The 25,908-nt window shown below is 37.6% G+C and overlaps 1 long non-coding RNA gene across 4 annotated transcripts in view; it reads right to left on the bottom strand.

Annotated features, from left to right (window-relative positions):
* LOC141518375 (uncharacterized) overlaps positions 1-25,908 on the bottom strand; it is a 149,169-nt gene that overhangs the window by 25,315 nt on the left and 97,946 nt on the right. For 2 of the 4 annotated variants that reach the window (XR_012477172.1, XR_012477171.1), the window contains one exon: positions 16,950-25,429. This is a non-coding gene — a long non-coding RNA (uncharacterized LOC141518375). Of the gene's footprint in view, positions 1-16,949; positions 25,430-25,908 lie in introns of those variants that run through there. The other 2 variants (XR_012477173.1, XR_012477174.1) reach the window with 2 other exon arrangements.

The raw sequence follows: 25,908 nt of genomic DNA, 5'->3' as shown, positions 1-25,908 counted from the left end.
GTGAAACAAGGGTTCCCATTATCACCACTACTATTCAATATCATATTAAAATTGTTAGCTTCAGCAATAAGAGAAGAAAAAGAAATTGAAGGAATTAGAATAGGGAAGGAAGAGCCAAAACTCTCACTCTTTGCAGATGACATGATGGTATACCTAGATAATCCCAAAAAAATCATCTAAAAAATTCCTGGAAACAATCAGGAATTTCAGCAAAGTTTTAGAATATAAAATAAACCCTCATAAATCCTCAACATTTCTATATTTGACTAGCAAGATACAGCAGGAAGAGCTAGAAAGAGAAATCCCATTCAAAGTAACCTCAGACAATATAAAATATCTGGGAGTCTATTTGCCAAGGCAGATTCAGACACTTTGAAAACAATTATAAAACATTTCTCACAAAAATAAAATTAGATTTAAATAACTGGGCAAACATCAACTGCTCGTGGATAGATTGAGTTAATATAATAAAAATGACAATTCTACCAAAACTAAATTACCTGTTTAGTGCCCTGCCAATCAAAATTCCAAAAAATTACTTTAATGAGTTAGAAAAAGTTGTAAGTAAATTCACATGGAGAAATGAAAAGTCAAGAATTTCCAGGGATTTAATGACAAAAAGCAAAAGAAGGTGGCTTAGCCTTACCAAAGCTAAAATTATAATATAAAGCATCAGTCATCAAAACTGTCTGGTATTGACTAAGAAATAGAGTGGTGGACCAGTGGAAGAGACTATGTGCAATAGCAGGAAATGATTACAGTAATCTGCTGTTTGATAAACCCAAAGAGTCCAGCTATTGGGATAAAAACTCACTCGTCAATAAAAACTACTGGGAAAATTGGAAGCTACTATGGAAGAAACAGATTAGACCCACACCTCACAACCTATACCAAGATAAAATCCAAATGGATACAGGATTTAGACATAAAAAGTCATATTATAAAGCAAACTAGAAGATCAAGGAGTAGTTTACCTGTCAGATCTATGGAAAGGGAAGCAATTTATGAGCAAGGAAGAGATGGAGAACATCACTAAAAAACAAACTAGATGATTTTGATTACATTAAATTAAAAAGCTTTTGCACAGACAAAACCACTGCAACCAAGATCAAAAAGATGTAGTAAACTGGGAAACAATCTTTACAACTAGTATTTCTGACAAAGGGCTCATTTCTAAAATGTACAGAGAAGTGTGTCAATTTTTTTTTTAGTTTTTGCAAGGCAATGGGGTTAAGTGGCTTGCCCAAGGCCACACAGATAGGTAATTTTAAGTGTCTGAGGTCAGATTTGAACTCAGGTACTCCTGACTCCAGTGCTAGTGCTCTATCCATTGTGCCACCTAGCCACCCCTGAGTCAAAATTTTTAAAAAACAAGCCATTCCCCAATTCACAAATGGTTAAAGGATATGCAAAGGCAATTTACAGCTGAGGAAATCAAAGCAATTCATAGTCATATGAAAAATTGCTCCAAATCATTGCTGATTAGAGAAATGCAAATTAAGGCATCTCTGAGATACCACCTCACACCTCTCAGACTGGCCAATATGACAATGATCAATGTTGGAAGGGAAGTGGGAAATCTGGGACACTAATACATTGTTGGTGGAGCTGTGAACTCATCCAACCTTTTTGGAGAGCAATTTAGAATTATGCCCAAAGGGCAACAAAAATATGCATACCCTTTGATCCAGCAACACCCCTATTGGGTCTATACCCTGAAGAGATGATGAAAAAGGGTAAAAACATCACTTGTACAAAAATATTCATAGCAGCCCTATTTGTGGTGGCAAAGAATTGGAAATCAAGTGAATGTCCTTCATTTGGGGAATGGCTTAGCAAACTGTGGTATATGTATGTGATGGAACACTATTATTCTTTTAGAAACCAGGAGGGATGGAAATTCAGGGAAGCCTGGAAAAATTTGTATGAACTGAGCGAAATGAGTAGAACCAGAAAAACATTGTACACCCTAGCAGCAACATGGGGGTGATGATCAACCTTGATGGACTTGCTCATTCATAGTGCAACAATCAGGGACAATTAGAGGCTGTCTGTGATGGAGACTACCATCTCTATCCAGAGAAAGAGTTGTGGAGTTTGAACAAAGACCAAAGAATATTACCCTTAATTTAGAAAAAACCTGATATCTTATTATGTAATTTTGCTATGTCTTATACTTTATTTTTCCTTCCTTAAGGATATGATTTCTCTTTCATCACATTCAATTTGGATCAATGTATACCATGGAAATAATGTAAAGACTGGTAAATTGCCTTCTGTTGGTGATGGAGGGAGGTAAAGAAGATTAGGGGAAAAAATTGTAAAACTCAAGATACAATCTTTAAAATGAAAAAAAGAATGAGGAAAAGAGAGTAGAGAAGACTATGAGTCAAGACACTGAACTTCATTGAAAAAGGAAGGAGAATGAATTAGTGTTGGAAAAAATTACCTAATTTTGAATTGGGTGGTAAATTTAAATTAAATGAATTTCACAAAAAAAAAAGTTGCTGAAGTGAAGTGATAGAGGGAAAGTCTGAAAGTGGCAATGGTAGTATATACAATTATTTTATTAAAATAAATACATTATATATACTTTCTAGGAAACATTTTCTATATTTCCTTCAATTGTTTTAGAGTTATTTTTTTAATGTTTACTCTTTCTATTTGTCACTTTAAATGTCACACTGTGTGACACACAATAGATACTTAATAAATCTTATTGATTGATCACTAAATTGATTGACTGTCATCTTCATACTTAATATAATTATGACACTTCAAATTTTAAATGAGCTGAATGGGGGGAGTAGTGCAGACTATTTTAAGTCCATAAATTTAGCTACATGACCAATAATACCTTTACACTCTTTGCCCTAGGGACCATGTCTTTGCAGTTTGGATGAGCTACAGTTGTACAGCAACCTTGCTTATTATTGCAAGGCTTCTGAGAATTTGCACACCAGACAGTATGTGATAATATATAGGGAGTTTATGTATACTCTAAATTATAAAGATATACTTGTGTAACTCATAATCATAATTTTATTTTGGCAGAAAATTCCCAACCTAGAGCAAAAATAGAAAAGAACAAAAAATCTAGATGTATCTGTCACTTGTTAAACTATGGCATTCCTAATTTCCCTTACAGTTCCTTATGTGACTATGAGGTTGGAGATGAGAACTTTCTTGTAAAATGATTCTACTCAACAGAATTTAGTGATGGGGAGAAAGAGTGGGGTTTTGGTTCATGTTTGTTATGGTAGCACAGATAATGTCTTACTATCTTATTGAATGATGGGGGTGGGGTGAGAGCCAAAGGATAGATTTTATTTTTACCAGCAGAACTAATTAGGTAAATTGATAAAAATAAAAGAAATAAGAGATGACCTAAGGTCTCTAGTTGTTGTTCAAAGCTTTTCTAGCTTAATAAGATCAAACTTGCATAGATTTTAATGAACCAGAGTCGCCACTACACCATAATGAGTTACAAGAGTAGCATTTTAGTGGGGGAAGAGGTAAGAAATACCTTTTCAGAACATTTTGACCATTTTGATGAATCTGAGAAGGAACTGTCACCAGCTTTGTCACGGCATCTATGATTTCAAAAAACATTGAACTCAATTCTAGTTTAGAATGATGCTTATCTGGAAGCAATCTAGTTGTAGTGAACAATCCTGATCATCACCAGACTCCAAGCTCAATTCTGCCAATACCACCATTCTTCCAATGTAATGAGGAACTCTTGGTTGTTCACCATTCACCATTCAAGGGATGTAGGCATGAGAAATAGGAAGAATGAGTTTAAATTCAGCTGGTATTGGCAGCATTCATAATAAGTGGATCTGAATATGAAAGGATTGCTAAAAACATGAACTGGCATGATAGACTCTCAAGTTCCTCGTTACTTATCTTTGGGTGATCAGTTAATCAACAAGTATCTATTCAGTCCTTGGCATGAGTCAGTCTTTGCTAAGTATTGAGAAGGAGTTAGTACTGAAAAGAAAAGAAAAAGTAAAAATAGTCACTGCTCTCAAGGAACTTACCTTATAATGGAACTATTGTAATTGTCCACGTGAGAAGAGATAAGATTGAACTAAGGTTGTGGCAGTGCTGATGAAGAGAAGGGGGCATACTATTAGAGAGATATTAGAAAAAATTGACAAGATTTATAAATGATTTGAAGATAATGGGGTTTTATTAAATTATGGAATTATTAAATGAGAACAAGCATAACCAGTTCTTTGGGTACTCTTCAGGAAAGACTATGATGGCAGTAGGGACTGATGTTTCAATCACATTTTTAATGTTTTGAGCACACCTTAATAAAGCACAGAAGGCATAGGTTCCCACAGCATATAAAATACAGAGAAATATTGAACAGAGGATAATGGGGTTCAGGGACAGGCAACATGAAGACAAAAATAGGGTGGTGTAGAAAGGTAGGTAGAAAGGAAAAGAGAATGGTGAGGGGGGAGATGCAGAGACAGTCAGTAGAGCTGGAAGCACTCAAGCAGCATGGTCTCTTAGGAGATGGAAGAGTGCTTGAGGAGGAGGAGTTTGGTGTCCCATTTTTATAAGATTTTGGTTGGGGGATGGACACTTATCTGTGCCACCTTGGGGTTAGTTCATTATCATATCCAAATCAGCAATATTTCAGAGTTAGTTCATTAGCATATCATCTCAAGATTATCAGTAACAACAACATATGTTGTTTTTACTAAGTATATCTGGAGCTTATTTGAATCTTACACATTGATCTATAGAACATAGCAGTTAGCAGAAGGACTAAAAGATCCTTAGGTGATTTAGCACATTGTCTCAAGAAATAATTTAATATCTGATATAGTTTTCAAGGGCAAGTTGGAAAGCTAGGTGGAGCAATGAAAAGAGTACTGGGCCCCAAATCAGAAAGACTCATCTTACTAAATTCAAATCTGGCTACAGACACTTAGTAGCTGTGTGACCTTGGACAGGTCCCTTAATCCTATTTGCCTCAGTTTCTTTATTTGCAAAATAAGCTGGAGAAGGAAATGGCAATCCACTTCAGTATCTTTACCAAGAAAACCCCCAAAAGGGTGATAAAGAGTTGGACATTTCTGAAAAGTTTCACCTTGGGAATGGTCTATACACGATTTCTAGATTTCCCTTTCTGCTAATTCAGACTGCCATCAACCCTGACCCATGCTCATCCATGTCTTCAATGGCTTTGTCATTGGTTGGGACACACAACATACTGGATTAACTCATCTTCTGGCTACCGATGAAACACACAAGGGCATCATCAGTTAGCGCTCACATTGCCAGTTGCTGTTGTTGTTTGCTTTTGCAAGTCCAAGTTGGGTTTTTGGGAATCATGCATTGATTTGATGACACCTCCTCACATTCTTTCACCTTCTTGTAAGATTGTAGCCTTCTCATACCCATCCTATATCTTATCCATTGCCCTTTGTGTGGTCTTCAACTTCATTTCTTCAGAAAGAATTGTACAGCCTCAGATACTTAAAAATTACCTAGTTGTGTGGCCTTGGGCAAGTCACTTGACCCTGTTGCCTTGCAAAAACCAAAAAAAAAAAAAAAAGAAAGAAAGAATTGTGCCCATGCGCCACTAGAGTATATTGATATTCTAGGTAGTATATTGATACTTAGCTAGCAGCATATAAACAATGTAGTAAAAATAGATATAAGGCTAGAGGTATTCTGGAGCCAACTTAAACAAGTTTGTTAAAGCTAATTGTTAAATTTTTAGGGTGATCATTTATAGCCTTGAAAATTGCAAAGTATTATATTATATTATATTAATTATATTATATTATATTATGTTTTGTTGATTGTCAAAGCTTAAGGATATGATGGTCAAAATATTGATAATGCTGATTAAACTGAAAAGTATATCATAATACAATTAAGTTTTGTTGTAGTTTAGAGTCAATTGTTTTAAACATTTAGGAGCACTCTCTTCCATAAAATCTTTAAGAATTAGGACATTTTCCTTGTGTGACAGATAAGGAATGAAAAGGACTCAGATCTATCAATTTGATCTGGAGGACAATTGTGGCCAAAAGAGAACAATTAGAATCCAGCTAAAGCTGAAAAAAAAGAGAATGTTTGAGAGTGAAATGGAAATGCTAGAAGTTGTCAAGGCCCCTTAGAGATAGGGTATACTGCTAATTGTTTAACAACTGGCTCTTGGGAGAGAAAATTATACATGAAATACTTTTAAGTTTGATTTGCATTATTAAAATTTCTCTGTTACTTTCTTAAAAAGGAACACTCAACAAAATGAATCAAGTCTTCATTTATTTTTGTTGATTTCCAACCTAAAAATATTCACCTTTGTTTTGAACTGACTCCAGCACAGCTTTTCTTAGAGACCATTTAGGCTCTAAAAGACCATATTATGGAAGAAAATACTAAACCTCTAGAAAGGGGAAGGAACTTCCTCAAGATCTCAGAGTGAGTTCCTGTCAGAATGTGACAGGCAGAGTCCATTAACAAGTGACTCTTAAGACATCAGTTGAATCCTAGAATAGAACCCAGGGGGCCATCTAGCTTAATCACAGTTAGTTTTCTACTACATTCCCCAAATGGGTCATTCAGCTTCTGCAGGAAAGCTTCCTATAATGGGGAACCCCTTGCAACCCTAAACAACTTTGAGAGAGTACTATTTGTTGGAATTTTTTTACTCTTATACTTTTACCCTTACATAATTTACCTTTCTGTAATTTCTATTTACTCTTCCAAGTTTCGCTCTCTGGAGTCAAACAAAAGAAGTTTAATACCTCATCTGTTACATGACAGCTCTCCAAATATTTAAATATATTCTCAAGACTGTTTGCTATTTTCTTCTCACCTTTCCTCCCCACCTCCCATTCACTCCCACTCAAAAAAAAAAAACAAAGGTTGAAAAAAAAACTGTATTCTCTTCACTAGAAAGAGGGGAGAATCAAGGAGAGTAGTTCACACAATAAGAGGATAAATACTCCCTAGTTTGGAAACTTGTTTACAGAAGGAGCTATATCCTGTTTGGAATTTGGGAGGGAGGGTGGTTTCCACAGTCAAGGACACAAGGGAGCAGGAAAGACAGCAATAGCCCTAAAGAGATCACTGACCTTTCTTTCCCCTGAAGTGAATTGTAAAAGCAAGGAAAGGCCAAACCTCCAGGCTGGTGTTTTGTAATGGACTTGCTTGTTTGAGAAGGAAAAAGAGATAGTGAACCTGCTAAGATTTATGAATGGCTTAACCAGGTACCTTTGGGTAGAGGTGGCCCTGAGTGGATTTCTTGTGTTTTTCTGGGCTAAGAATTGCCTGAGGTCTTGGACACAGAGAACACCAAAGAGTTGGTTAATAATGACTTCATGCCTTAAGGTCATATTTAATGACACTTTTTTGAAGTCCTTCCCTGTTCTTTTGCATGTATGTTTGTTGGATTTTGGGCTCTCCAATTTATAGAAGAAATCTCAGAAGTGAACAAGTAATAGAGTTTGTCTCTTTTGATTTAGATTTGGGAAGAAACAAATAGAAGGGACATACACTCACATTTTACACACACATACACATACTGCAGAATTCAAAGCAGAATAATCTTCAGTAAGCAGTCTAGATGACTTATACAGATGAAAAGGGACAGATCAAACAAAGATGAATGGAACATTGATAACACAACAGAGATAAAGATGTTCGACCCTATTTTTACATCTACCAATTTTTCATCTACTTCATGCTAAAGAAACTGAAATGAAATGCTTAAAAGAATAGAAACTCAAAATAATTAAGAAGTTAGTGAGAGAGTTAACAAGATTCTAGAATATATTATTAAAGCGATCATTAGTGAACTCCTTTAAAAAAAAGAAGCAATGATTTCAAAGAACTTTCATGTTGATATTCAAAGAATATCATGGGTTTTATCAAATCAGACCAGATTAACCTAATATCATTTTTTAAAGGATACTAGACTGATAAATTAAAGGAAGGTTAAAGATCTAGTTTACCTAGATTTTAGGGTAGATATCTCAGGCTATTATTATAGCTAAGATAGATTTGGACTAGATGATGATGGGATGGGCAGATGAATTCACTGCTGGTTAAATGACTTGTCATTAATGCGTTGATGTCATTTTAGAATGTCTAGGAATTTATGCCTCTGTTATTTAAAATTTTTTTCACTGATTTGAATGTAGACAGAGATTCAATAATCATCTGATTTCAGATGACTTGAAATGTTGTCATTGAATGAGTAGGTAGAGTTTAACATATTGTATAATGGTCACAATCCACAAAAGCTTTACCACAGGATAAAATGTTGGACCAAACTGGATTTTTTTTTAAATCAACCTTAGCGGGGCAGCTAGGTGGCGCAGTGGATAGAGCACCGGCCCTGGGGTCAGGAGTACCTGAGTTCAAATCTGACCTCAGACTCATAATAATTACCTAACTGTGTGGCCTTGGGCAAGCCACTTAACCCCATTGCCTTGCAAAAAAAAAAAACCTAAAAAAAAAAAAGGAAAAAATCAACCTTAGAAGATACGATGGTAGATTAGTCACTTTGTTCAAACTTCTTCAAATCTTTAGCAAGTCAAGTAAGAAAAAGATAGATGGAACAGAGTTAAGATAGATGGGATGAGTTGGTTGTAAAATTTTTTAACTTTCAAAAATATATAATTAGCTATAAAAAGTTTTATCTGGGGACTTAGGATGAGGTATAAACAATTTTTATTTTATTTTTTATTTTATTTTTTATTTTTGCAAGGCAATGGGGTTAAGTGGCTTGCCCAAGGCCACACAGGTAATTATTATGTGTCTGAGGTCAGATTTCAACTCAGGTACTCCTGACCCTAGGGCCGGCGCTCTATCCACTGTGCCACCTAGCTGCCCCTGGTATAAACAATTTTTAAAAAACAATTATGTGTAACAATGGAAATGATGGAATAACTTTAGAGTGTGATGTTTATATTTCTGCTATAATGAATAAAGATGATGGGACTCAAACAGGATTTCTTAATCTGTACCCAAGCACTCATCAGATTTTAGGGGGTTGGTGAACTTGGAAAAATTCTGTTTTCACTAACCTCAAACTGAAATTTGGCATTTTCTGAAAATTTGTAAAAAACATTCATAAGCCTGACCAATCTGCCAGAGGAGACCTTGACTCAAGAAAGGTGCTACATGACCACCAAATTATTAGAGTTCCTAATAGAAACAAGAAAAGTTTCAATGTGTGGGAGGGGTGGAGAAGGAATGGGTACTAAGATGTAACAGGGGAAATTTGATTTTTTTGCCTTGATGATAAAGAATATCACAGTATTAGAGGAAAAAGAGGCATAATCTATACTCCAAAATAGATCTGAAGTTTTTCCTAAAGAAAAGAGAACTGTTTGCCTTGAGGAAAGAGTATCTTTTTGTCTTCCCAAGAATGATATAGTAGACCCCCAGAAACTATCAGGGCAGAAAAAGAGCAGAGTAGTAGTTAGGAATTTTCAATCCAGTATTAATATGGAAATACATATTTGATAGTATCAATGGGAAGATCTTGTCTTCATGGGGAAGACATCCAATATATAACACAGAACTTCCCAAAATTCTGAACCATAGATGAAATTACATGCTTCTGGTGATACATGCAAACACAAATGGCTTTCCAGGAGGAAGCAATGATTATGAAGTCTTGGTCCAGAGTCCAGAGCAGCACATCTTGTTCAGCTCACTTTCAGACTTTGAGGGCAGAGGAGGAAAAAAAGTCATTTGGGAAATGATTAAGCAGTAGTATTTGAGAATGGGATTTGAAATTCTGGTTCATGATTTATGAGATAAGTTTGAGAGATTCCTGACCAAAAGATGGAATATATCTAACAAAAACTGGTAAAAATATATTTGTCAGATGTCTTGAAAATCTAATCATTAAGTCTTAAACTAAAAATGAAGAGGGAAGAATAATTTATGTATATCCCCCATGCTATATACTATAGAAAGTAGCCACATAGAAGGAAGAAAAATAGAAGAAACATCCAAAATTTATAGGAGAAAATAATCTAAAAAAGGAATAAAACTCACCTCAAATATCTATACACATGTACCCAAAGCTTAGTCAAGAAACATGAGGAACAAGGTATCTTAACATTTGTCCTCATAGCTATGACTGAGATTTAGTAGGATGAAACACATGACTGGCCTATGGCTCTAGATGGGCTTATTTTATTAAAAAAAACTGAATACATAAAAAGAGGGGATGGTATAGTGTTAAGTAGATATACTTATATGAAGAAATTCAGGAAATAGAGGGAAAGAAGTTGGGTTGAGTGAAAGTCAAAAGAAGGAGAAATAAAAGAGAGGTTTGTCCTTGGAGCATATGATATGCCCCCTAGACAGAGAAGAAAGAGATGATAAATGTAGGTAGTGGTGTAATTCTAGTACTAAAACATGTACCATAGAAAGTTCCCCCATTACCTAATTAAGTCGTGGCCTACTTCAATTATTCAGACATCTGCTGAAGTTCACTCTACCAAAAGTGGAGCAGTTCATGACTTCTTGACTGATTTAGTTTCTTGCTTTAAAAAGTAGAAAAACTAACAAGGGGGGATTCTGTTCTGGATCTGATTCCCAATAACAAGGATGAACAGGTTACTGAGGTGGAAATAATGGTAACCTTGAAGAGAAGTGTGTTTTCTCTAAACATTATTCTGTGATGGAGTAGAGGAAATTTGGACATGACTTCATGCCCTTGATTTGGAGAAAGCAAATTTCAGAGAGTTCAGAGACAGGATCCAATGGAGGTAAAAGACTCTCTGTGAATATGACCTTTTAGAGGGATGAGAGCAGTTCAAGAAGGAAATTCTGAAGACACAAAGGGTAACGATTCAAGTGAAAAGAAAAAATAATATTTGTTGGAAAAAACCAATGTAGATGCTCAGGAAGCTCATCAATCAAGTTACATTTGAAAAAAAAAGGCAGATGTTGGAAATAAGATTAGGAAACAGGGAATGAGTATGTAGCATAAACCTGAAAAAATAGGGTTAGAATGCTAAAGCTCAGAATGAGGAGAGGTAAACAAAGTAAGCTAAGAAATATAAGCAGAGTATTTTTTAAAAAAACTATGGCAGGAGAAAAGAGAAAAATCAAAGAAGAACTATGTCTTTTTGGTGGGTGAGATGATAACTAACAATAGAGAGAAACAAGATTGCTCAGGTGCCATTGAGAGAATAAACTTAATGCTGAAAATGATAAAACAAAAAACTGATATTAGAAAGTTGGTGTGTAAGATAAGCAAGAAATAGTAGGAGATGGTCTAAGTCATCTGGCCCAAATGAATTACATATTTCAGTCCTGAAATAAATTGACATATTATTGCTAAGCCATGATCACTAATATTTGAGAGATTGTAGAAAATGGAAGAATTATCACAAGTTTGGAGAAGGGAAAATGTTATCCCAGGTATTTAGAATGGAAAAATAAAAAATGTATAAAATCAAGGTCAATGAGCCTGAATATGATTCTTGAGAAAATTATAGAATTTTAGATGATTAAAGAAATAGAGAACACTTATAAAAAGAAATGATGATTACAGAGAGTTAGCATGGCTTCATCAGAACTATATCATGCCATACTAACTTCATTTCCTTTTTTGATAGAATTATTAAATTAATAGATGAGGGGAATGCTATGGTATTACCTATATTTTAACAAAGCTTTTGATAAGCTGTTTCATATTTTTTATTATGGAACATATGGAGACAAATGAATTCAATAGTGATGTAATTAAATGGATTCAGAACCAGTTGGAGAGCAAGTTGCTAATGGTTCAATGTCAATGTTGCAGAAAGTCTTCAATGGAATGTCCCAGAGATCTGTACTTGCCCTATGTTATTCAACATTATTATCAGTGACTTAGATAAAGGCATGGAGTATAAGCTTATCAAATAAATAGATGACACACAGAGGAAGACAGAACAATCACAGTTGACAACATAGTCAGGATGCAAAAGGATCTTGAGAGGTTACAGCATTGGACTGAATTTACTAAGACAAAATTCAGTAGGGCTAAATAATAAATTTTTTTTACTTGAGTATAGAAATCAACTTCATAAGTATAAGATGGAAGAGGCATGGATAAATAGCAGTTGTTCTGGAGAAAAGTCTGGGTTTTTGAAAACTGAGATAGTAGTCCAATTGTACTTATGTCTCATCAGATCTCATCTGGAGGTTTGTATTCAGCTCTGGGAGTGATAGTTTAAGAAAAACTGCTAAGATGGAGAATATTCAGAGGGCAGACAACTAGAATGGGGAAGGACTTTGAATCCATGTCATATTAGGGGCAGTAGAGAAAAAAAATCTCAAATTAAGTGACAAAGTGGAGTAGAAAACATATTAACTATCTTCAAGTTTTGAAGGGTCATGTAGAGAAAAAATAAGATGCATCTTGTTCGCCCCCAAAGGTCAAAATAAGAAGCAATAGGTAGAAGCTGAAAAGAAGGCAATTTAGGATGGATTCCAGGAAAAGCTTCCAAGAAATTCAGGTTGTCCAAATGTGTAATGGGCATCCTACTAAAGAAGTAGTAGTTTTCCTCTTGAACATCTTCAAGAAAAGGTTAGATAACCTTTTGTGGTATGTATGCAGTAGTGCAGATTCTTTTAGTTTGTGTGTTGGATTAGATGACAACTGAAATCCTTTCCAATTCTCAAATTCTGGGATTCAGCAAAGATTATTGGGTAGTGATGAGAAATTCCCAAAGAGGGGGCAGCTAGGTGGTGCAGTGGATAGAGCACTGGCCTTGGAGTCAGGAGTACCTGAGTTCAAATCCGGCCTCAGACACTTAATAATTACCTAGCTATGTGGTCTTGGGCAAGCCACTTAACCCCATTGCCTTGTAAAAAGCTAAAAAAATAATAGGGGGGCGGAGCCAAGATGGTGACAAGAAGGGATCGAGTCTTAGGAGCTCTCTGATAAAACTCATCAGCTAAGGACTCTAACTAAACTTTCGAGAGACAGAACCCACAAAGGGACCCAGTGAGGCAGTTCTCCTACTCAAGGTAACCTGGAAAAGAGCAGAAAGGCTCTGTTCGCCGGGATCAGAGAGGCAGCCTGCCAGAGGGGTGGCCTGCCAGAGCCAAAGAACTTCAGCCTCCCGCAGGCAGCCCCAGGGCGCTGGGAGTCTCGGCTCACAGTAGCGGGGGAGTCTCCAGAGCTGCGCCCTGGGAAGCACCGGGCACAAAGTGGGAGAACAGCAAGAGACCACTGCCAGAGCCAGCATATGGAGCCCAGCCCTCAGGGTACACAGGGAACAGCTTGGTCTTTCTGCAGCCCAGAGCTGGAAACAGAAGCAGGCGGAGCCAGTAAGCAGGAGCCTCCAGGGCATGAGCACTTTGAGCTGAGGGAAGGGAGTGAAGAGAGACTGCAGAGCTCTGTCCTCTGCCCCTGGAACAGGACTCTGGGGCTCTGACCACATTCAGATCCTGATCACAGTCTAGGCCCCCCCCCCAATAGAACAGCAGGGCCCCCTCCACCTCAGCCCCGTGGCAGAGGGAGGTGCTTATGGTCATTCACAGACCAAGAGGGAGGACAGAGCCTCACACACTGAGACCCTTGTGGGAGTGTCCCAAAAGCTCAAGAAACACCCCAAACCAGGCCCAGGCTGGGAAAATGAGCAAGCAGAGAAACAAAAGGAAGACTATTGAGAAATATTTTGCAAATGAGCCCAAAAAGGACCAAAATACTCAGTCTGAAGATGAGGAAGCACAAGCTCCTTCATCTAAAGACTCCAAGAAAAACAGAAATTGGGCTCAGGCTATGACAGAGATCAAAAAAGACTTTGAAAATCAAATGAGGGAGTTGGAAGAAAAACTGGGAAAAGAAAGGAGAGAGATGCAGGAAAAACATGAAAATGAAGTCAGCAGCTTAGTCAAGGAAATCCAAAAAAAAATGCTGAAGAAAATAGCATGCTAAAAACCAGCTTAGGTCAAATGGATAAAACAGTTCAAAAAGTTATTGAGGAGAAGAATGCTTTAAAAAGCAAATTTGGCCAGATGGAAAAAGAGATAAGAAAACTCTCTGAGGAGAACAATTCCTTCAGACAAAGAATAGAATTTAGGGAGACTGATGAATTTACCAGAAATCAGGAATCAATACTTCAAAACAAAAAAAAAATGAAAAATTAGAAGAAAATGTGAAATATCTCATTGAAAAAACAACGGATATGGAAAACAGACTTAGGAAAGATAATTTAAAAATTATTGGAATACCTGAAAGTCATGATCAGGAAAAGAGCCTTGACATCATTTTCAAAGAATTACTACAGGAAAATTGCCCTGATATTCTAGAAGCAGAGGGCAAAATAGAAATGGAGAGAATGCACCAATCCCCCTGAGAAAGAGATCCCAAAAAACCAACCCCTAGGAATATTATAGCCAAGTTCCAGAACTCCCAAGTCAAAGAGAAAATATTACAAGCAGCCAGAAGGACACAGTTCAAATACTGTGGAGCTGCAGTCAGGATCACACAGGACTTAGTAGCAACTACATTGGAAGCTCATAGGGCTTGGAATACAATATACCAGAAGGCAAAAGAGCTTAGAATGCAGCCAAGAGTGAACTACCCAGCAAAGCTGAATGTCCTCTTCCAGGGAAAAAGATGGACTTTCAATGAACCAGGGCAATTTCAAATGTTCCTTTTGGAATGGCCAGAGCTGAACAGAAGGTTTGATCTTCAGATACAGGACTCAGGTGAAGCATGGAGATTGGAGGAGAGTGGGGAAATATGAGGGACTTAATGAGGATGAACTGCATGTATTCCTGCATAGAAAAATGACACTGATAATACTCATATGAACCTTCTCAGTTAATAGAGCAGGTAGAGAGAGCTTTTATAGTTGAAGCACAGGAGAAAGCTGAATTCGAAGATAAAATATGGTGTAAAAATGGAGTCAATAGAAAAAAAGGGAAATGGAATGGGAGAAAGAAAAAGGAGAGGGGGAACAGTCCAAGATGTTTCATTTAAGATTTTTTTTATTACAATGAGCTATTGCAATGATATGGAAGGGGGGGAGGCAAGGGGGAATGAGGGAACCTTTGCTCTCATCAGAGATGGCTAGGAGAGGAAACAGCATATATACTCAATGGGGTATAGACATCTGGAGTAAGAAGGAGGGGGGAGCAGGGGGAAGTGGTGGGGATGTGAATAAAGGAGGAGAGGATGGACCATGGGAGGGGGACAGTGGTCAGATATAATACATTTTCTTTCTTACTTCTTGCAAAGGGCTGGGATTGGAAGGCCTGCCCAGGACCATGGCACCAGGTGGATTCTGGACCTAAGGGGTGGTATGGGGGCTCAGGGCTTCTTGGCCCCAGGACCAGGGATCTGTCTGCTGAGCCAGTCAACGACCCTACAGCAGAGTCAGAGTGAAAGGAGAGAGAAAATATAGTACATGGTAGTGGAGAAATAAGAAAGGAGGGAGTTGCGATCAGCAATGGCAATGTTGGAAAAATATGGAAGTAACTTTTGTGATGGACTTATCATAAAGAATGAGATCCACCCATGACAGAGTTGTTGGTGTTGGAACAAAGACTCAAGCACATTTTTTGTTATTATTATTTGGGGGAGGGTGCAGGGCAAGTGGGGCTGGGTGGCCTGCCTGGGGCCACATAGCAGGGTGATCTATGGGTGTCTGGGGCCACATTTGGACCCAGGTGCTCCTGGCTCAAGGGCCAATGCTCTGTCTGCCATCCAGCCACCCCTACTATTATTACTATTTTATTTTATTTTGGGTCTTTTTTTTTCTTTTTGGGGGTTTTTGCAGGGCAGTGGGGATCGGGTGGCTTGCATGTCACACGGCTGGGTGATTGTTGAGTTTACGAAGCTGGATATGGGCTCGGGTGCTCATGGCTCCAGGGCTGGTGCTTCGTCCATTGCGCCACCTGGCCATACCTACAATTATTACTATTATTTTTTTTAATTTTAATTTTTTTCTCTCCCCTTTACTTTTTTTGCCCAAGCAAGTCTATCTATATTCATGGGGGAGGAGGGGTATTTTGTTTACTTGTAAACAAGAATATTTTATTAATGTAAAAAAACATTTGTACAAAATGAGAATAAAAAAATAAATTAAAAAAAATAGAAATTACCAAAGAGAATTGAATTATATATTCCAAAAATCAAAGGAGCCCAAGCTATGACTCAAAATGATTTGAATCTAACTATTAATAAAAAAAAAGACTGATCAAGAAAAAAGAGGCATTTGAGACAATCACTCACTCAACTGAAGTCAAATAGAAGAATATTCAACCTGAAAATACTCCCAAACAATAGAAATACAAGAAAAATAGGTACAATTATCAAAGGAATAAATAATAAAAATCAATTATGCCATTTTAGAGGTTATTGTTTTAGATATGAGGAGGCATGACCTAGGAGGTAAAAGAAAGAATAAAAAGAGGACATCAAGTAGTCAAAAAAGGAACAAGAGAAAAAAGACATAAGCAAATCTTAAAGAATCAAAAGACATGAAGGTAGAAATACTTACCATGTATAAGACACAAGAAGCTGAAAAAAAAAGGCAATTTAGGATGGATTCCAGGAAAAGCTTCCAAGAAATTCAAGTTGTCCAAATATGTAATGGGCATCCTACAAAAGAAGTAGTAGGTTTCCTCTTGAACATCTTCAAGAAAAGGTTAGACAGGGGGAGGCTAGGTGGTGCAGTGGATAGAGCACTGGCCTTGGAGTCAGGTAGTACCTGAGTTCAAATCCAGCCTCAGACCTAACTGTGTAGCCTTGGGTAAGCCACTTAACCTCATTGCCTTGCAAAAAATAAAAAACAAAAAAAAGAGTTAGATAACCTTTTATGGGGTATGTATGCATCTTAATTTTGTGATCTGAAATTTGAAAAAAAAATGTATTACATAAAGTTATTGAACATAAGTTTTATTTGTCATAAAATTCAGACAACTCATCACTGTCAAAACTCCCATCCATGAGCTTTTCCTCATTTGTGTTTGATGACAAATCATTATCTTAGGAGAGGCTCTGACCGCTCTCCTGCTTGGGCTCTGGTTTGTGGTTGACCACAAGCACTCCTGGGCAAGTCTGTGTGCATTGGACACATGCTTAGTCCATTCTGTTTCATGAACCTGAATATATCCTTCTTTGAAATCAGTCACTTCTTTTTCATCAGCAATTCTGGCCTCCTGTTGGTCTTCAATCCATTTCTTCAATTGCCTCTCTAACTCAGGCCATTTGGCTGACCTGCCTTTCATGGCCTTCTTCTGGCAGTAGGGTTTCTTCTTCCTGTAGCCAGTCTCAGATTGTTTTCTCAGTTGGAGGAGGACTAAACTGCCATTCAGCATCATGATTTCCATTCTATTTTGCAAACTGGATCACTTTGACCTTGAATTCAGCACAGGATGAAAATCCTTTCTGAGCCAATTCTGGGCAAAACATAGCAAAACATCACCTAATACACAGGTAACAAATATGAAACAATGAGAGCAAGGACAAGGAGTGTGAAAAAGTGGGAAATGTAAGTAAAACAGATCTACAATGATGAGCATAAATCAAGCACAAAAAAAGTGGGAAATGCAAGTGAAAGGTCTACAACCAGTGTATAAGATGTTCCCAGTTTTTAGACCTCAGATTTTTAGAAAAGGGGTGCTTCTTACACATGAGGAAATATGATAATTGAAGTATCATGGGCTAAATATTTTTCTTTTCCCCTTTACTCTTAGCTCTCTATTTGGGGGTTTTCCATTTTATTAATTGAGAAATAAGCATAGAAACTAACTGATGTTGTTACCAGCCAGGCTTCCTGATACTTGTTTCAGTATTCAACTTAACACTGATAGAAGCCATCCTACAAGATTCCTACTCTGTTTCCAATATGCCAACATTCCAATTCTTTCTATTTCCACTCTTTTCTCTGATTTTAAGAATTTTGAACAGTTTTCTTTTAAGATTTCTTGAAATAGCATGTATAGGCTTTTTTTTTTGGTTTAACATTCAGATCGTATAATAATTCTTATTTTTTTCCAGGTTATTTGCTATAAGATACCTGACATTTTCTTCCATTTTTTTTTCATTTTTTTTTTTGGACTTTGTTTTACTATTTCTTGTTGTTTCATGGTGTCATTAACCTTTATTTAATCAGTTCTAGTTTTCAGGGAGTTAGGTGCTTAGGTAAGGTTTTATATCTTTTGGGCTAACTATTAATTACTTTTCCAATTTTTCTTCTATAGTTCTCATTTCTTTTCCCATTTCCCCCTCAAGTACACTCATTTCATTTACCAACTATTTTAACTCCTTACTTTTTAAATTCTTGTCTCGGTGATTCCAAGAATTCTAGTTGAGTTTGTGCCCATTCTGTGTTTTTTTTTCTCCTGCTCTGCTTATAGCTGTCTTGAAATTATTGAGGGATTTGATTCTTGATCCTACATGTTATATTTCATTTTATTCTGTAAACATATTCTATGTTTCATGTATCAAGCCTGGACCTTTTCTCTATCTCTGGGTAAAGTTCAGCTTTCCCTTCTCTGAAGAGAAATAATAAAGATACAATAGCTACTAGTTAAAGAAAAACTATCCTCAGTGCCCTCACAAAACATTATCTTAACATTTTCTGCAAGGTTTGAGGGTATCCCTGAGAAGTCAGGGCAACCTGACTGTCTCATCTTCAACAATTAAGATAGCCTTATCTAATTCCCTAGTTGCCAGTAAGTCTATGGACCCTTATCAGTGACCTCAGGATGCATCTTGGAGATATAAATTTACAAAAGTACTCCTTAGAGAAAGAGGTGATCCTCATGACATGTTAGGGCAATGCCTGTTTCCTTGGATCAGCCAATAATAATCTTTCCTCTCTGTGACATTGGCTAATTAGATGAGTTCTCTTCTGTTCTTTGATTATAAAACTGAATAGCACCCTCAATTCAGGTTCTTTCGGCCAGAGACAGCCATTTGACCTAGTCCTTTTATTATCAGTCATATACTCCTCTTAATAAATGAAATTTGTGCTTGGGGAATGGCTTCATTTTACTTCTTTGTTAATTTTAATTCCCAACATTGTTCTCTTCTTCTCTTCTTGTCTCTTGTGCTTCCTGGCCATCATAATAGTTCTTTATGATGGAATTCTGTAGTTGTTGTTTTCTCATTCTTCTAGCCTAAATCCTGGTTTGGGACTAGGGCTGGCTCTGTGACATTTCTTAGGAAACTTTTGGATTGGTCCTCTTGCTCCTTTCTTGAGGTATTGAGTATTGTGTGACTCTGGTATCTCAAGGATAGATTAGGGACCTGAAATTTTTCAGTGTTCCCAAAGTAATCTGATCCAGGGAAAGTCTAGTTGTTAACCTCATGGTTTGAACTCTGCAAGTTTCTTATCTGAATTTGTGTTAGAACTATTTAGATTTACTAAATTTGCTGGGCTCAGCCCTCATCAGCAAGTTGGAAACTTCTATTGGTTGAATGACAGAACTATGGGTTTCTCTTTGTTCAGGGATTCTTACTCTAATTATTCCTCTGCAGGATGGACTAGACACTGGAATTTTCACCCACTCTGCTCCTTGGGTCTGGGCCATGCTGCTACCACTTACTTCTGAACTTCCTCATTTCTCAGTACTCTGCTGAGGACCCCCCTTTCAATGTGATTACTACCTGCAAATTATTACCAGATTTGTGATTACTGGATATGTGATCCAGATCTAGCAGTAAGGGATAAAATCACCAATTGGTACCCTTCCCCAATGCATTACCCCAAGACTGAGCTGGAATCTCCTCTTGCCCTGGTGCTCAACCTCTGTTTGGGTACTAGATTTCTCTGGTGTGCTCCTGACTTGTTTTCATTTTGTCCTCTATCTATCTCCCTAGGTCAACCCAAGTTTCATCTTTTTTCTGTTTTCTCCTATCAGAATTCAGACTGGTGTACTCTCTAGGTGGAAACCTCTCTGTGGAGCAGTTTTGCAATGAAGAACTTATCTGGACTGTTTCCTGACCATACTGGTATTTTTTGAAAGGAGCTCATAAGATCATGATGGTTCTAGGATGACTGTGGAAAACATTCAAGTCCAAATACCTTTGCTGATGAAGAAAATAAAGACCTAGGGAAGGTAAAATTCTAACCATGGTCCTCTGTCAGGATCATTTCTATGACTCTATGCTTCCTCTTTTGTTATTGTTGCACATTGTGGTTGGTTCTCTTCCTTATTTAAGAGGAGAGAGGGAACTTGCAGCTGACAGGAGAAAGCCATAGTATATAAATATAAGTATTGAACTATAAATGTGTTAGCAGGGTATTCAGGTAGATTGTGAACTCACTCTGATTGGACTGTGACTTTTAACGGTCACCTAGGGTTGTGACATTCAAGTTCATCCTAAGGCATTGCTCCTTTCTGACTCAGGTTGAGGTGTTTATATTTTCTAGGGCTAACATGGTACTAGCATCCTGTTAATACATTTATACACCGCTTCCTCAGAAACTATGTCTTGGGGAAGAAGGAAGAAGAGGAAAAATTCCCTCTTCTAATCCTGATCTCAGTCATTTACACCTGGAGAGAAATGTAAATCTAACATAGGGGAAAGTCACCTTCTTGGTAGACAATAGAGAAGATAAACAGCCTCTAGGGGGCACTCCTTACAACTATAATCAAGTGACCCCAGATGTCCAAGTTTTTGCATTTTATTCATTTTCTAAAGGAAGCAAATCTTCTTTATGGGAACAATTGCCCTATAAAAAGAAGGCAGCTGAAAAAGTGTCCTTTTCATCTTATAAACTGTAATACCAAAACAGAAGTGCCCTGATGTCCAGACACTTGGTCACTAGCTGGGCTTCTGGAACACCTCTCCAGGTGAGCCAGCTTACAAGATTCCCAGACTGCTTTCAATACACCAGAGCCATAGGAAAGCCAGCCTTGTTTTCCTTGATCATAGTAAATGCCCTTCAGCATGTCAGTAGAAAATCCCCTCGTGTCGCTAGTAAAGGCAGATGGATGAGGTTTGGCATCATGATGGTGAAAGTATAGACCTTAGAGTCAGGAGAGACCTCTCTAGATGCTGATCCTCACCCATCTTGTCACTTCCTTGCTGGATAAACAGCTAGGGAACAGAAAGTAAGTCATTTCACCCCTCCTATCCTTTATCTCCTCATTGGTAAATGGGAGTCTGTGTCACACTTACCTCACAGAGTCTGAAGAGTCTAATGAAAGAATGCAAACCTTCAAGTCCTTTATACATCCTGCTGCCTTTATATGAGGCAGTCTCTTGCTGCTTTGTGGTATAGAGTATAGCTGATGAAGTGTTGGATTTGAAATCAGAGAATCTGGGTTCAGCCAAGCTCTACTTATTGTCTACATGACTTTGGAAAAGGCTCTTAAACTCTCCGGGTCATAGTTTTTTGTTTGTTTGTTTGTTTGTTTTGCAAGGCAGTGGGGTTAAATGACTTGCCCAAAGTCACACAACTAGGTAATTATTGAATGTCTGAGGTTGGATTTGAACTCAAATACTCCTGACTCTAGGGTTGTTGCTCTATCCACTAAATCACCTAATTGCCCCTGGTTCATAGTTTTTATCCTTTGTTTAAAAAAAAATAAAGAAATAGGAGGGGTTGAGAAATGGAGGAGTGGGGTAGACTAGCTGATCTCCAGGTTTCCAAGGTCCCTTTCATGTAGCTATGAACTTTTGTTCCTAAATCATCATTGAATTTGAATTATTCCTTCCATGCCAACAGAGTTTGGTTGTCTTTCCTCATTAACTCTCATTATAACCTTGGCTGAAACAGAGAGCTTCTGAAGAGTTCACATCAGTTCCCCAGTGTAAGAGGGAAGGAGTTGTGTTTAGGTGAATCTGAAAGCTTCTGTGGCTTTCCAGTGAACTTTCTCCAGAAATGCAGTTATCCCTGCCTTCTGAGGGGCAGCTTGGTTGCTCAATGGATAGAGCACCAAACCTAGAGTCAGGAAGGCCTAAATTCAAATCCAGCTTCATGTACAAGCTGTGTGACCCTGGTCAAGTCACTTAAACCCATTTGCCTCACTTTCCTCAGCTATATAATGAGACAGACAGCTCTAGGATCTGGTTCCCCACCCTCTACCTTTCTCCAAGCGGGGCTTTAATTGCTGCTAAAAGGAGAAGCAGGATATTAGGATCAGAAGCTCAGTGACAGGGGGTTCTAGGCTGGAATTGCATTTATCTGCTCCCTTAAATAGCATTAATCTAGAAGATGTAATTTTAAGATTCAAGCTAAACTCTTGAACCCTTTCTTAATGGGGAAAGTAGGTCCCCCCAGGCTTTATATATGACCGTTCCCTTCTTGTCAAATGCCAGTTCCAATTTGAATACTCATAGTAAATAGCAAAACAAACAAACAAAAACATTTATCCAAGTCAATAGTTAAATAGAAACAAGAGAAAGTATATGCATTTAAGAATATAGTCCTGGTCACATACAGATCGAGGGCAGCTCAGTTAACAAAGCAGATGAAACTCCCAGTCTGGAGCCCAGAAGATCTGAATTCCAATCTGGCCTCAGACACTTAATATCCTGGTCAAGTCACTTTACCCTGTTTGCTCAATTTCCTCATCTACAAAATGAGCTGGAAAAGGAAGCAGCAAACCCCTCTAGGATCCTTGCCGAGAAAACCGAGGGCATGAAGGATCAGGCACAATTGAAAAATGACTCAATGATACTAGAGCTTGGAAGAGCTCTCTCATTGGGAGTGAAATATCTTATAAGAGCCCCAAAGGGAAATTTTCTAGTGTAGCAAATTTCTAGTGTTATTATAAGCTGGAATATAAGCTGGAATGTTAGCTTCTTTGCAGAGTAATTTTTTCTTGATGAAATCAAATTGCTCTTCTCTTCCACTCTTGCCAGTTTCATCCTCCCCTCCGAGGGGTCAAGGAGAGAACCCTCTCTGAAGGGGCTTTGGGGCTAGGATTACATTAGCGATCCTATGAAGTAGAAATACAAATAAATTCTAGGCTACGTATAACATTGTATAAAGAGACCTACCCATACTTGTTCTTGCATGGGTGTAGTTATAGCAATCTTCTTCCCCTGCCACCCCCCCACTATTGCTTTTGAACCAAAAGTCTGACCCAATAGGAACTTTTGCTATATAGACTATACATATAGTGGAAAATACCATGGAATGACATATACATGTGTACATGATATCTCCTCCATTAGCAAGCATTTTAAACAAGTGTCCTTCCCTCTCTGAGCTTCAGTTTTTATATCTGTATAATGTGAGGAAGCTCTCTGGGGTCCTTTCTAGCTCTAACGTGCCTGCTATATGATTCAAAGTCCCATTTCTTTTCCTACTTGGAGTAGTTCCTCTTCTCTCCACGTGATGGCAACATTAAGAGTATTATGGTCAGGGATGGGGCAACGAATTTGTCAGCAGCTGGAAATATTGTATGGAATTAGGGATACTGCCTTCTCCCAAGTTTTAAAGTAATGGATTTGCTCCAATTTGTTGTGGAATAGCTGATGGGACTCAAATCCATAGGGAAAGTAGAAGGGTGTCTACCCAAAGCATGTAGAGACTTCTGGTGAAATAGATAGATAATAACAATTTGGTCACCCACACTTTCAAAGAATTATAAACTGAGGATCTGTCCATCAAATGGGGAATGACTGAACAAGTTGTGGTATGGATTGTGATGGAATATCACTGTGTAGTAAGAATGATGAAGTCCAGAAAGACTTATATGAGCTGATGTAAAATGAAATGAATATGATAAAAAATAGAAAACAAGATCCAATCAAAGAAAGGATGCTTTTGATCACCATCAAAGGACTTTCTGTGGTTTTACTGAATTATCTTAGTCCTTTGTAAGCCAGGGGGGAAATGATTATCAGCTGAGAAAAGATGCCAGCTCTCAAGGAAATGATCAAAATAACACTTATTATTTTTAAAAAGCTTTATATGTATACACTTATATTAAGATTAAAAAAGAACAAAGTCAGTGGAAAAATATATTTGAGTCAACAACTAAAGAAAAATAAGATTAAGATTCACAAGCAAGAACATTTAACAATTTTCCCTTCAACATAATCAGTTTAAGGTTTATTGTTCACCTTTAGGAACAATGACATCACAGGATGCTGTGTTGACTTGTGAGTGAACTGGATTTAAGTGAGACAGAATGGTACAAAGTCATTAGTCTTCCCTCTCTTCTGCAGACATGGAAGTCCAGTGACAAGACAAAACTCAGAATGATTGGCATTGGTTTAAGATGCAGAGGATGACCTTGGCATCTTCAGTGTCTGACCAAGCTCTAAACTCTCCATAGTAATGGCTTCAACCATCTTCATGGTCTTTAGAACAACTTGTTGTTGCTGTTTGTTTTTGTTGTTTTTTTTTATGCTGGGGAAATTCTTTATTTTATCTGATTTTTAAATTTCTAGTTTGGACTTTTTCTCTCCCTCCCTGAACTGTCTCCTACAGCAATTGAGAAGGCAAGAAATATGATGCCCATTTTAAATGAAATCTTATAAAACATAATTTCACATTAGCCTTGTGAAAAAAGCAAGAAAGATAAAGAAAATGAACAAAAGTATGCTTCATTATGCACTCAGGTTCATTAGTTGTCTATCTGGGGGTGGATAGCATTTTACAACATGAGTCCCTTTCGAGTTGTTGTGGATCTTTATAATGATCAGAGTAGTTAGGTCTTTCGTTGTTGATTATTGTCATTATACAGTAACAATACCATGACTGTATATAATGTTCTCCTGATTCTACTCATTTAATTTTGCGTCAACTCATATAAGTCTTTTCGGACTTCATCATTCTTACTGCACAATAATATACCACAGCTTGTTCAGTAATTCCCCATTTGATGGACAGATCCTCAGTTTACAATTATTTGAAAGTGTGGATGACCAAATTGTTATTATCTAACCATTTCACCAGGAGAAGTCTCCACATGCTTGGGGTAGACACCCTTCTATCTCCCCTATGGTTCCGAGTCCCATCAGTTACCTTCAACTTGGTTTAGCTCATATGTTGAGACAGTTTTACCACTGTGGCCACTGCATATGCTATAGTTTGTTGGAGACACAGGTGAGAACTGGGAAAAAAGGTGGACACCAAAAGCAATTCTGAAAAGAGTTCAACATGCCCTCACACCAGAGGTGCTAGTCCTTTTTGAACACTCCATATACCCAAATTGACTTAAGATATATTAATAATAAAATTTCCTTGGGCTTGGGAGTCAGGACACTAGGATTTTGGTCCTGGTTCTGCCCCTATTTACCTGGATAATTAAGAACATTTCTGGCAGAAAATAAATGTCAAATAAATGTTTATTGACTGACCAACCTGGGTGATCCTGAGCAAATCTCCTCTCTTGATTTTAGTTTCCCTCTTTTGTATCCTGAAGGGAAAAGAACATCTGAGTCATTTGTGGCATAGGATGCTGAAATTCTAGGCTGTGGTGGTTGAAGTTCATTAAGTGCCAGGATTTCCTAAGATTAAAGGAGAAGAAAGTTTATTGTTTCTATTCAAAAGAGTTGATGTCAATTAGGAAACAGTGACCCATATTGTTGAGCTTTGGGGGCATAGTTGGAGTATGCTTATGGCTATACTAGATCATACACAGACCCTTACTCTCATTCAACCAGTGAAAAACTTTGTTCTTTTCTTTCTGTCTAAATATTCTGAGTCTAGGGTCAGAGCTTCCAGGTGGGCCAGATGTAATATGGTGGGCCCATTGGATGTTGGGTTTTCAGATAGATCTGTTTGTATTTTTGATATTCTCTTCCCTCCTTTTTTCTGAAAGAGACCCTGAGATACTGTTTATACTCCATCTGAACAGACCGAAGACAGAAGAGTATGTTCCACCCCTGGACCTAGTCATCAGTTCCTTTTGATTGGAACACAGAGTTTCTGACAAAGACCATTGGGGTATCCTTATGTATAAGATGTCCAACTCAGATTTGGGCAA

This window comes from Macrotis lagotis, chromosome 3 (genome assembly GCF_037893015.1).
Source record: "Macrotis lagotis isolate mMagLag1 chromosome 3, bilby.v1.9.chrom.fasta, whole genome shotgun sequence".
NCBI classification, from domain to species: Eukaryota; Metazoa; Chordata; class Mammalia; order Peramelemorphia; family Peramelidae; genus Macrotis; species Macrotis lagotis.
This window is presented reverse-complemented; position numbering and strand designations above follow the sequence as displayed.